At 49.6% G+C, this 13,267-nt stretch overlaps 2 long non-coding RNA genes across 2 annotated transcripts; one reads left to right on the forward strand and one right to left on the reverse strand.

The window, feature by feature from the left end:
* The first annotated feature begins 1,744 nt into the window (after positions 1 to 1,744).
* Positions 1,745 to 7,673, forward strand: LOC135388600 (uncharacterized). Its single transcript, XR_010421474.1, has 4 exons — positions 1,745 to 1,954; positions 2,402 to 2,692; positions 6,993 to 7,167; positions 7,294 to 7,673. It is a non-coding gene; the product is annotated as an uncharacterized LOC135388600 (long non-coding RNA).
* LOC135388599 (uncharacterized) lies at positions 3,119 to 12,922 on the reverse strand. The gene is made up of 2 exons (XR_010421473.1): positions 12,030 to 12,922; positions 3,119 to 3,251 (listed from the first exon to the last, which is right to left on the reverse strand). It is a non-coding gene; the product is annotated as an uncharacterized LOC135388599 (long non-coding RNA).
* Between the last annotated feature and the right edge of the window lie 345 nt (positions 12,923 to 13,267).

Consider the following 13,267-nt stretch of genomic DNA (forward strand, 5'->3'; position numbering starts at 1 on the left):
AACATCATATGACCAACCCCAACGGCGATGTCGGCGGCCAGCTTGCTGAAGTCACGTGAGATTTCTCCGGCGCGCCATGCCGGTGCCTTTCGGACACAGGGGACACAAACCCGCCACCGTTGTAACTACCCTCAAGCGAGTGGTTTAGGCAAAACTGCCATCTTGTCCTAGTCGCACGTCATAGAAAACGTCATTTTGACGTCATGTGACTTTGTTTACATGTCGTTTTGCTCCTTCCCGACATATTCCCGTCGTCATAAAGCCAAGAGATGAACGTATTTTGCCAGCGTATACTAATCTGTGCTTCTTCCGCAACATGGTAGCCCTTTTTTTCCTTTGTTTAAGTACATCGCATCCGGCTCAGTGGTTCTTAACGCGTGGACGTCATCACATCTTTTGAAGTCGTCAACAGTACGAGGCATTCTGTGCAAAACTGCGCGTTTTACTGCGAGATTATCGGATAAAAATAATTACCGTGACGGAAAGACATCCAAAACATCGCGCAGAAGCAACAACCGCATTGTTTACAAAACGGTTTGACCGCCGATCACCGTCGCCGCCATCTTTAAGGTCAGGTGTGCCTTGACGTTTGCTGCGATGTGCGACCTGCCCAGGATGCACTGCGTTCGCCCAGCACACTTTCGTCTACGGAGTAATACATTGGATGCCACCCCTGTGCTTTCGGAATTACGCGTCTGATACTCGGTTGTGCATGTTTTCTGGAATTTTATTGTAACGGCAGCTGCATCTACACCTTTCAGACTGTTATAAGCGTCGGAGCGGAATTAATGAGTGAGGATGAAACGGCGGCATCTACTTATGTGCATGGTTGTAGGCAGAGTAGCGTTGTCAGTTTGTGGGTTCAAGCCTCAAAACTGAAGGGCGAGCGTGTTCCATGATGTGTTCGTTCAACGCAATACCGCGCTAAATCTGACAGTCACATGCGGTCATTGTTGCGATAACCAACCAGTGAATGTATGTTTATGGGACCGTCTTTCGCTGTCATGCAGAACAGAAACAATTCATTCCGCCGCACTGTAATGTGCGTCTTTCAGAAGAGGTGCTGCCACCGTGTGGTGGGCAAGAGAAACAATATGGAGGGCAAGGCCGGAAAAGGGGTAGTAGAGTAAAGCAGCTCTTGAGGTTCTTTCGCGTGCTCTGTACCGCTGTCTGGAGCACGTCGTTTTTGCTATTCGTTGTTTACATCCTTATTTACCAACGACTGTACCCCGGGACAGGTTTGCTCCCGGTGGATTTGCAGCGCTTGTAAATGGATGGACAAATTATCTTGGAAGGATCGTCCCCCCAACTCGGAGCAAACGATGCGATTCGTCATTCAATCAAATGCGCCGACTCCAAGATAAGTGAGAAAAGGTCACCTGTCCAAAGATGACAAAGACATTCGAAACGTTTACATCCACACGGTGTCGTAGAACTCTAGTTATCACGTCGTAAAATGTGTTAGCCTGGCGTCCATGCGTGCTGGTCATTATGTCGTTCACGTAGTCTTACAAAAGGAGAATGGCGACGTCGAGGGAGCACACCGTTACTGTCCCGTATACTGTTACTGTCAAGTTTTATATAAGCATTAGTTTCAAAAACCAGAACATTTATCTCTGTGGATCATTTATTAGCCATAATGTGCAATGCAGCCATACACATTTTATGAGCTCCATGAAAAGAGCTTGAGCTTGAGCTAAAAGAGCGATTCGAACATATAGGAATGTCTGTTATTTTCGCTTAAACGCAAGATTTTTCGCATGCATTTCTACCATTAGCAAAGCCTGCATTTCCGTCATTCTTTCAGTACATTTTACGAGTTCTCTTATGCTTTACAGATTGAACGGGTCTTGTCAGCATGTAGCAGGCTTGCTATAAAGCTTTCAAGAACCAGCGCAGATAACTGAAGTATCCCGTACAGATTTGCCATGCAAGTGGGTTGTGCCACCAGCTGGTAAGGTCATCTACTGCTTTAACGATGTAGTTACATATTGTCCACGACAGAAAATATATCATCTAAAACCAGAACTTGAAAAACAACTAAGAATTTGTTCATGTGCATACAAGATTCGTATACATGGCGGTAGTAACTCCTGATTATGTAACGTATCCAAGATAACCATGTTTTCTTTTCAAATATTACCCGCACACTTTGAGAGATGTACAACGTTCGGAAAGTTGGTAGGGTTTCACTAAAGGAGGTGAGTAGACGGCACACATTCACGAAGTTTGTAGGGGTGCGTGATTGTCGGTCTGCTTGCTCACCTCTGTTTGATATATTCTTGTAGTTGCAGTGGCATAGAGAGTGTCAAACATTCTGTAATTTGAACAAGCAGGCGAAGAGAGGGCGGGGATGTGGCGAGCCGCAATAACTAATTCTCCATCCTTTTACCAATAACAGCGAAGCAGCCAGACCCTCCAACAACGATAAAGAGGACGAAGTTCAGACCCGACACTGTATGTAGGCGTGAATCTGCAAGAAGCAGGTTTTGTCCTGGTAACCACCGGCCACCTGTACACCACTCTAAATTTGTGGAAGCCATGGAGAAGGTTCATCCAGAGTCCCTTACTCTGAGGCACAACAGGGTCCATGAAGAGGATGCAGTCTGTGTGTCACCAGACTTAAGCCGCCCAAAGTCTGATGATTTCGCTTATAATGACTGGAGACAAGTTATTGGCCGATATTTTGAAGGTATGGCACAGACAATCTCTACAATTATCTACAGCTGGAACGACATTGAGTAGATATTTCACATGAGCAAAAACAGATGATGGCACTTCAAAAAAAGAAAAACAACTTTATAGAAGAACAGGAAAATCAATTTCTGCTTGCAACGTTATCTTATTTCCAGCTATTCATTCCTATGTGAAAACTGTTTCCTTGAACTGTGCAGCCACTGAATAGCCACTGATCTCAAGCAGCATAATGCACTAAAAATCAAGTGCATTGTGCTGCTTGGGATGGCAGGATTAGCCTCCTAGAACAATAGAATTTGTTGCAGCCAGTGCAAAATTTTCATCTATGAAGCAGGAGGGCAGGAGGATGGCACAGTAGAAAACGGCAAAAAAATTAGCGGCTCAGAAACTATGTCACATTCCATGTGTTGCTCAGACTTACTGCTTGCACAGCCATGTTTAATGTCACATGCACAAACAGTCACCAACAGTGGAGCACAGTCCCTGTAATGCCAGGCGACCACGACTGCTTCATACAGCATACTTCTGTGATGGCGCAGCCATATGTTGAATTTCTGTAAAATTGTTCCAGACTGTTATAAAGAATGAGTTACCTATAGTACCAACATTTTAGGAATCGTGATAATATCTCGTAGCAATTTACCACAATGTCAGACTGAGTACCCAACCTGTATATTATTTTGTAAGATTATACAAGAGGATTGCTACCATAATATACAGGGTGGTCCACCAACCATGATATAAATTCATAGTAAAAAACGTAGGCCCCGGAGAGACATGCGGTGAAGGGATTTTTTTCTGCGTATAACTTTTGCCACATATTGGTAACATTTTTATTTCATTTTAATTGACGGAAAGTTAATTTCATGAATTGAACTACGAAATTTTTCAAGGGAACCTAACGTTTTCTTTGCGGAAATGGGTTCCCCGTGGTCATTTTACTCAGTATAGCACATATCCCTTTCGTAATGCAATGGCAAATTCCGAAATAAATTCGCCGAAAATCTGTGGAAATGGGCCCTTGACTCCGCCTCTTTTTAAACGGCTCGTAGTTTGAGCGCAAAGCTGCAAAGAAAGACGGTTACACTGACACGCCACACGAGGGAGGAAAGGGTTACAAGCCGTCCGGTGACCTCATTTTTGATAAGACAGCTCTGATTCCGGCACTCACCGCGCGTGTTTGTTCCGTGGGTAAGGCTTCGTTGCAGGCCGGTTACAGTAATGGGAGGTTCACGAACACAGGGACGAAACAGGACAACAAGCACGAATAGACCCAAGCAGCACAATGTACTGAAAGTCGAGTGCAATAGGGGTGGACGGGTAGGTGGAAGGCCTTGAACAAACTCTTGAAAATAAAGAACATTGATAAGACACATACCGTCCACTCCTATTGCACTCGACTTTCAGTACATTTCGCTGCTTGGGGACGAACATTTTGAAAGATAAGGAGGTTAGTAGGTTATGTGGGGAAAATTCGAGAGCGAGCAAAGCATTTTTTTCCCAAGATATACGAGGGGTGTTCAAGTCAAACCGTGACTTTTCATTTTTCGCAAAAGTAAAATGAACTTACCGGCAAGAAATTAGTTTTATTTTTCAACGTAATCTCCAGCTGCACTACTGCACTTGTCCCAGCGTTTCACGAGGGCTTGGATCCCAGCAGCGTAGAAATCCTTACCGGCGTGTAGCAGCCATGATCGGACCACATTCTTGACCTCGTCGTCGCAGCTGAAGTGGCGGCCCCCAAGGAGAGCCTTCAGTGGCCCGAAGAGATGGAAATCGCTGGAGTGAGGACTGCACTGTAAGGGGGATGTGGCAGCAACTGCCAGCCAAGTTTCTATAAGGTGAGTGTCGTGAGGTGCGCGGTATGCGGCCGTGCATTGTCCTGTAGGAGGACTCCTTTGGTGATGAGGCCCGGCCGCTTTTGCTTCAGCTCCTTATGCACGTCCCTGAAAACCTGGCAGTAATATGCACTATTGATGGTGGTACCACTGGGCAGAAAATCAACATGAACAACGCCAGCCCTGTCCCAGAAAACCGTGGCCATCACCTTACCCACAGATGGAGTGCTTCGGAACTTCTTGGGAGCTGGCGAGCCCGGATGCTTCCACTGTTTTGATGTGCGTTTAGACTCAGGAGTGAAATGGTGCACCCACGTTTCATCGCACGTGATGATCCGATCAAGGAACGGCTGTCCTTCAGTGTCGAAACGGTACCTTAGCTCTTGGGAGATTTCCAGTCTTATCTGCCGGTCAAACACGTAGAGCGGCCTCGGGACCCAACGGGCACTAACTTTCCGAAACTGGAGGTGTTCATGAATGATGATGTTCAACGTTCCCACAGAAAGGTCCGTCTTTCGAGCCAGTTCGAGACCGTCGGTCCTTGAGGATCAGGCGCTCCACAAGTTGGATGTTCTCAGGAACTCTGACACTGGGCTCTGAGCAGCCCCAGCCGGGATCGTCCTGCACTGATGTACGGCCGTCTCGGATGCGTTTGCACCACTCAAACGCTTTGCTGCGTCTAAGTGTATCGTGGCCATACTGAGCCTGAAGTCTTCTGTAAATTTCAGATGACTTTACGCCTTCATTCACGAGAAACTTCATAAAAATTGGCTGTTCGATGTCCGCGCTGACCTCGTTGTGGGCCATCTTGCCCAGCACGTGTCTTCTGTTTTGCCCAACCTTTGGACCACAACGTGGTGAACGCGGAGGCCTGTCGCGTGTGAAAATGACGAAAAAGTAGCGCGAGCCATTTGTACACTCAGGAGACAGAAAGTCCCCGTGTGACTTGAACACCCCTGGTACATTCGTAATACAAAGTTGTGGCATGCAATAAAGAGAGCAAGTAGTAGTGGCCATGCAGAACATAACACATGATAAAGGGGATAGAAGGGAAAAGGTATGAGCACATTTTATTTATGAAGTGTTTCTAGGGTGCCTTGTGATTTGTTGATACCGAACGGGTGAAGGGCGTTGAACTTGTAGTTGAGATAAGACTCCCTGTCACGTCTGTCACGTGTGGATCTGAACCCGGTTTTTAGAATATATAGGTTAATGTTGTCAAAATTGTGATCCGGAACATTAAAGTGTTTTTAAACTGCTTTGGGGAGTTTATTGGACGTGTCGGTTCTGTGTCCGATAAGGCGGTTGTTCATTTGTTAGCCGGTTTCACCAATGTATTGCATAGGGCAGTCACCGTATTCAATGCAGTATATGACATTGGAGCTTGTGCATGTGAATGCGTGGTAGACGGAGTGGGTGTAATTGCTCGCAGTGCTTTTGATAGAGTTAGCGTGTTGAACGTGCTTGAATGTTTTGCAACGCGGGACGTTGCAGGGGAGTGTTCCAGTGTACTGGGTGTTCGTTTTGCAGATTTTGGCATTGGCCAAGGAGTCTGCTAGGTTGAAAGGGTGAATATATTGCTCAGACGGTTATGCTTTGGAGGAGGGGCTTGTGTTTCCGTAGAATGGCGTATTTGGAAGTGCGTTGGAATACCTTGTGATGAAGCTTATTTGGCACGCGTCAGGATCTTTTCGGTGTTCCAGAACCTCGTTTCGATCGAGTGTGAGTGTCTTGCGACGGAATTCGGTTAGGAGGGAGTCTGGATAGTCCCTTTGGACAAGTGTGCTGCAGAGTTCGTCAAGCTTCTCAGCATAATCTGTGTCGTTTGAACAAATTCTGCGCAGTCTTACACTCTACCCATTAGTAATTCCAACCTTACAGTGGCGCGGGTGGTGACCCCTAAAGTGAAGGTACTGTTGTTCACTTTGGCAGTAAAGGCCTGCACACACCCTTTCTTCCCTCCGGGCTGTTGACCCACAATTCGCACGAACCTTTAACACGTCAACCCAACCCTTTAAATACTATGCCAATGATGAGGACGGTGCCAAGAAGAAGAACAGTCTCTGTTCGAAATATCGGCGACTCCTATCCCGAGGCAACTCCCTTCGTACTTCTCTACCGGTTCGCTGGATTTCTACGTACCTATCTACGTTCGGTACTGACGATCCGATAGCCTCAGGAGGTAAAACACGTCCTCTCTTTCTCGCATGTCGCTGCACGGGATATCTGTTATAAGTATATACACGAACACATCTCGCACAGAGAGCACGAACCTCACATACATTTTTCATTCTAGAAACCTGGTTGAGATCCACACGTGACAGACGTGATCGGGAGTCTTATCTCATATATCATGCCGATTATTTGGACCCGTTCTAATATTTCGGATTCCAAAGAAGAACTGATCTTCGCCATAAAACAGAGACATTTTTCATAGCATTTTCTTGACTGTTCCAGATCCGAAATGCTGCGTGATGGCGGCCACTATCTTGGATTCTGCGCTTGGATCGGATTAGATTTTTGTCTCTTCTAGAATTCGGCTCCGTTGAAGCACCAGAAGGTGCACCCGTTGAACACATGACGAACAGATGAACACATGACTCTCACGCAATGCAACCGGATGTTATCAAACGTAAGCGCCATATTCAACGGGGCACAACTGTTGGCTTCTTTAGCCCGGTTGAAACGGAACAAAGCTTAATTTAATGAACGTTGGATTCTTCAGAGCGCTCAATTATTCTCACGTTTTTGTTTCCAGCTAGCTGCTAAACATCGGTCGGCTACTGTATATGCAATGGTAACACTGCATTGTGAGGAATTGCTCTCCTACAACTAGCGCCACCTAGCCCATTTTATCCGCTGGAACTATCAGAATGCCACGCCTGATGTTTTTGTCATGTTCTTGTCGCGATACTTGTCTCGCGCCGAGCGCAGACATGTGTGTTTCGGCGTCGTTCCTGCACGCGGACGCGGATTGTCAGTGTGCCTGCTTTGAACTTTCCCCGACATGTGATGTACCTGAGTGAGTCTTCGGACTTGCATTTTCGTTACTTGTTCGCGGTAAGAGGCTGCTCGAATAAACCTTCAAGTTCTAAGCTACGCCTTTACGCCCTCCCATCAACGCCCAACATCTTACAAATGGCGCAGTCGACGACCCTTCGAACCTTCGCCTTCAAGAAATGAGGGAGCTGCCATTTCCACCTCGTTCAACTACGCATTACGGACACCACGCCTAGGCCTAGCTCTCGTCAAGCGCCATGTCTCGTTCAACTACGCATTACGAACACCACGACTAGGCCTAACGCTCGTGAAGCATCATGCCTATCATCGCTTGGGGACACGCTTCTAGGGAGGACCTCATAGGATTTACCGCTGACTTTATACGTTCCGAACTCCAACGCCGTAAGTTAGACTACATGGGCACGAAAGAGGACCCTATTGACAGATTGCTCGACGACATCGAGAAGCATGACCGTCTTGACACCGCTACCCCCGCCGCAGCGAAGGAACATTCCCCTGGCACAACACCGACGTTATGAGAACGATAGTCAACTGCATGCAACAGAATACGGAGATTCTCGCTCGTATAAGCACTTCGTTATCTTCTACTCGGCTTCGTATCACCACCCTACCCGACCTCTCCCAAACTATTTCAACATTTGAAGGCTCCAAAGACAGTTCTCAACGGTGGGTCCAAGAACTAGAAAAGGTGCAACAGTTAGCGTCATGGTCCGACGAAACCCTACTCGCCATAGCTATTCTCGTGACGTGAGGAAAGGAGTCGAGTACAGGCAGCAGGAAGAATAGCCGGTTTTCTGGGCAAGAGCGCGACTTGAATGAACGCGGGTGGAAGAATGATGATGCGTGCCCGATGAGCTTGGCTCGTCACGAGGGGCGTGACCTGGCATCGCCGTCAGCTACAAGTTCCCGCCCCCCCCCCCCCCTGGACCGTAAGCCGGCGAGGAATGAGACAGACAGAAGGTGGGCCGGGTGCCCAATGCACCGAACGTGGCGGATGGACCGTTGCAGGCGGGCAGGGGGACGAGGCGCGAGAAAGTTCGGGCACCGGAGTGATGGCAGGCAAAAAGGCAGGCTTCACACGGTCCACAGAGACCACTTCGAGCCGATGAGGAAGCCTAATGGTGATGGTCTTCGCTTGACGAGAGTGGACGGGAAAAGGGCCGTCGTACTGGGGTTGGAGCAGTTTACGAACCGCGTCGTGCCACAGAAACACATGTGTTGCGGAATGAAGAGCCGGATGAATGAAGACGGGACGGGACGAAGAGTACCGTGTGGGCAGTGGTCGCTAGTCACCACAGTACGAATGCAGGCGTGTGGCGTAGTCAAGGTGGTCAGGAGCGGGTTGGGTAAGAGTTGCATGGTCAAAGGATTCTCCTGGTAGTCTTAACGCGGCGCGCCATGTACGAGCTCAGCAGGTGAGACAGGCGCGTCTGTCTTGATGGCAGCCCTGACGCCAAGGAGAATTAGGGGAAGGCGTTGCACCCAGTGGCTTGGGTCGTCATGTGCGCGCAGGGCGGTCTTCAGAGTGCGGTGGAGCCGTTCCACGAGGCCGTTGGCGCAAGGGTGATAAGCCGTCGTCTGTCGATGTTGGGAACCGAGAAAACGGCACATCTCCGCGAACAGACGGGAGGTGAACTGGCGGTCTCTGTCGGCGGTAATCATAGCGGGCGCGCCGAAGCGGACCACCCAAGTGTCGAGGAAGACGTGCACCACCGTGTCAGCAGTTATGTCGGCGATGGGAATGGCCTCCGGCCGGCGAGTGAAACGGTCAATGCAGGTGAAAAGGTAGGCTTTGCCGGCAGATATGGGAAGGAGACCCACCAGGTCCAGATGAACATGACGGAACCGAGCATCGGGTGTAGGAAACGGTGATGAGGGCGAAAGTGTGTGGCGCTGAAATCTTGAGCGTTGACAGGCGAAACATAGGCGGGCCCAATCGCGGACGTCTCGGTTCATTGAGGGCCAGACAAAGCGAGTCGCAATGAGCTTTTGAGCGGCCTTGATTCCTGGGTGGTGCAGGGAGTGAAAGACGTTGAAGATGTGTTGTCGAAAATCTTGCGGAATGAGGGGGCGTGGGCTGCCGGTGGAGACGTCGCATACCAAACGGTAAGGCGTTCCAGGGAAGGGGGCTTTGCGGATGGACAGAGAGTGAGGGCAGGCAATGAGGTCTTGGATGGCAGCATCGTGGTCTTCAGCCTGCGCAATTGAAGCGTAGTCGACAGTGATCGGGGACGTGATGGCGGAAATCCGTGCCCGTGAGAGAGCGTCCGCCGCGACGTTGCTGGTGCCAAGGAGGTGTCAAATATCTGTGGTGAATTCGGAGATATACGCGAGATGGCGCAACTCCCGAGGCGAATGAGATGAGGAACCAGATGAGATGGCGTACGTACGGGGCTTGTGATCAGTGTAGACCGTGAAATTGCGTCCTTCGAGAAAGTGGCGGAAGTGCTTGATGGCGAGATATGTGGCAAGCAATTCACGGCCAAACGTACTATACCGGGCCTCTGCCGGCTTCAGAGGCTTTGAAAAGCAGGCGAGTGGCTGAAGCTCTTCGTCCGGGGTGACTTGATGGAGGGCACCACCGACAGCTGCCGAGGACGCGTCGACGGTAAGGATGATAGGGGCGTCGGGAATCGGGTGAGCGAGGCGCGTAGCCTCGGCGAGGGCACGCTTGATGCTGAGGAAGGCCCACCGGGCCCAGAAAGTAGGGAGAAGAGCGGGTGGATCAGCTGGCCACAATGGGGGACGAAACGGCGGTAAAAATTTAGGAGTCCTAAAAATTCTCGGAGCTTGCGGCGGGTGGCAGGACGCGGAAAGATGTCGATGGCTTCTACCTTGCGGCGGAGTGGGGTGATCCCTGCGGCGTCTATGCGATGGCCAAGAAACTCGATGGTAGAGACGCCCAGCTCACATTTTGCAGGGTTGACGAAGACGCCATACTCTCGTAAACGCTGGAACAGCTGCCCGAGGTGACCTTCGTGCTCGGCGGTTCTGGAGCTGACCACCAGGATGACGTCGAGGTAGCAGAAGCAAAAGTGGAAGCCGCGCGTGACCTCGTCAATAAATCTTGGAAACGTCTGCGCCGCATTTCGCAAGCCGAAAGGCATCCGGATGTACTCCAATAATCTGAACGGGATCGTGATGGCAGTTTCTGGGATGTCGGCGGGCTCCACAGGAATTTGATAGTATGCCTTTATGAGATCAATTTTGGAGAAGGTGGCGGCTCCATGAAGGCGGACGGCGAAGTCATGAATATGCGGCAATGTGTAGCGGTCGGGAATGGTCACAGCGTTGAGGGCGTGATAGTCTCCGCATGGGCGCCAGACCCCTGGGTCTTTTTTGGGGACCATATGGAGCGCAGACGCCCAGTGGCTGCTAGAGGAACGAATGTAGCCAAGCGCGAGAAGATGGTCAAATTCGCGGCGGGCGATGGCGAGACGCTCAGGTGGAAGGCGTCGCGGCTTGGCATGCACAGGAGGGCCCTTGGTAAGAATGTGGTGAGTGGTGGAGTGTCCGTGGGAGGCAACCGGATGACATCAAGGTATTCGTCAAGAAGGGCGCGAAATTGCTCCGGAGCTGACGGGCGGACAATGACAGGGCTGATCGGTACATGTAAGGCACGTACTCCGTGGACAAACAGACCGGTACTGTTGTCGTGGAGCTTCCTTCTTTTGATGTCGACCAGCCAATCAAAATGGCGTAGAAAGTCGGCGCCCAAGATGGCATCGGAAATGTCTGCGATGATGAAAACCGATGGTTCCAAAAAAGCGCGGAAGGTTGGTGCATATAGTCTTCGGGTCACCAGTTGCCGTGACGTGAGGAAAGGAGTCGAGTACAGGCAGCAGGAAGAATAGCCGGTTTTCTGGGCAAGAGCGCGACTTGAATGAACGCGGGTGGAAGAATGGTGATGCGTGCCCGATGAGCTTGACTGGTCATGAGGGGCGTGATCTAGCATCGTCGTCAGCTACACTATCAACAAGCTACGAGGCACAGCCAAAGATTGACACTTAGCGCGTGCCCATGCTTTTCTTACTTGGAACACTTGGAAGTCAGCCTTCTACAAGCAATTTAAAGAAGAGTTAACATTGATTCAATGGCAAACTGCCGTCGCAGAGTGTGTTCAACGAAAGACTGACACGCTACATCAGTACACTTTTGCGAAACTAAATATCCTCGCACGCTGTCCTCTGACACTCACTGATCAACAGCAAATTGACTTCATCCTACAAGGCATCCGTGATATTCAAATTGTCACTGCTATTGCTGCGCAACGGCCAGCGACAGTGTACTCCTTCTTGGGTATTGTCACACAGCTCGACAACACATACGCCCACCAGCGACAACGTTGTCAAGATACATATACTCCACGCAGTGCATCTACAAAATTCACAGCGGCCCTAATTACTCCATTTCCCACAAGTCCATGCAAATCGTTCTACAACTCTGCTCCACCTACGCCTAGAGAAGACCTACCGCCTGATCCTCCGCCGCCCACACGTCATCAGGAGTCACAGGTCACAAACGTCCCTACATCCAAGCCAAGAATACAGGACAAGCCACACAGAGATCGTGAACTTCGATATGAACCCTTTACCAAGAAATATGGTTCGCATTCGCATATCAGCCTTCGGACCAGCACGGACCTCCTGCATCAGGGTGGCATATCTTTTAGTGAATCGAGCGAACGACTGAGCGCGTGATTGAGGGTGATATCAGTGATGTCGATGAGGATGGTTGGCAGATGGCTTCCTCCTCTTTATTTCCACAACACACTCCCGGCGACGGCGATGGCGACACAATTTGATGAAGGCAGGCGAATTCAGACACACGGTAATGATTCTGATGGTCAGTTGGTGATGAAGTTCATAAGGCAGTCATCCGTGTCGACGTTCCATGATTGACGACAATAACAATGTCGGGAGTTCTTCTGGAATTTTGGCCTGGTTTGGTCGATGTTTATGTCATCATCCGAATTCGTAAGCAGGATGTCGCAAGAGGTATCGGTCAGTACCGCATCGTCCGCGTGCATTGAAATAAGGGCAGAGGCCGTCAGCAAGGTGCGTCACGCGTAGACCTCCGCTCTTCTGGGGCAATGGATTCAGAACGAACGTATATATAATATACAACAATGTGGTTGACCTCTTCAGCAATTGCGACAGCTCAGATGGTTCCTGGTTGCTGTTGTGCAAGTCGTTCCATCATCCAGTAAATAGCAGGTGCAGGAGGATCATGAGCTTTCCCTTTCTTCTAATCCGACGGGGTTCCCGGGTTTCGGCACCAAAAAATACTGTAAGAAATGCTGGCAAGACTCTGACTCGCAGACTGGTGATGAAGACATGTTTACTGGACAAGCGATGAACATAGAATGGAAAAAGAGCTCATGCGCAGGTGAATGCACGTGAACATCCAACCTGCACTTCGCCCTTTACTTTTCGTAACAGCTTTAATTGTCATCAGAAGGGACACCTAGCCTCCAAATGCTTAGACCGACAGTCATTACGCCCATCGACACGTAACACCAGTTTTGCTTGTGGTATCAGTTCCATGCACCACGAAGAGACCGGTTCACAAATTTTGTGCAGTGTTGTCACAGCAAGTATTGATGGACTCTGAACACTCCAAGCATTTCCGGACAATGTTTCCAAAATTACAATCATTTCATCAAAGCTGTGCAGCACCGTTTCCTTATGCCTTGGATAAAGCCCCCTCCC

Source organism: Ornithodoros turicata, chromosome 3 (assembly GCF_037126465.1).
Source record: "Ornithodoros turicata isolate Travis chromosome 3, ASM3712646v1, whole genome shotgun sequence".
In the NCBI taxonomy this organism is placed as follows: Eukaryota; Metazoa; Arthropoda; class Arachnida; order Ixodida; family Argasidae; genus Ornithodoros; species Ornithodoros turicata.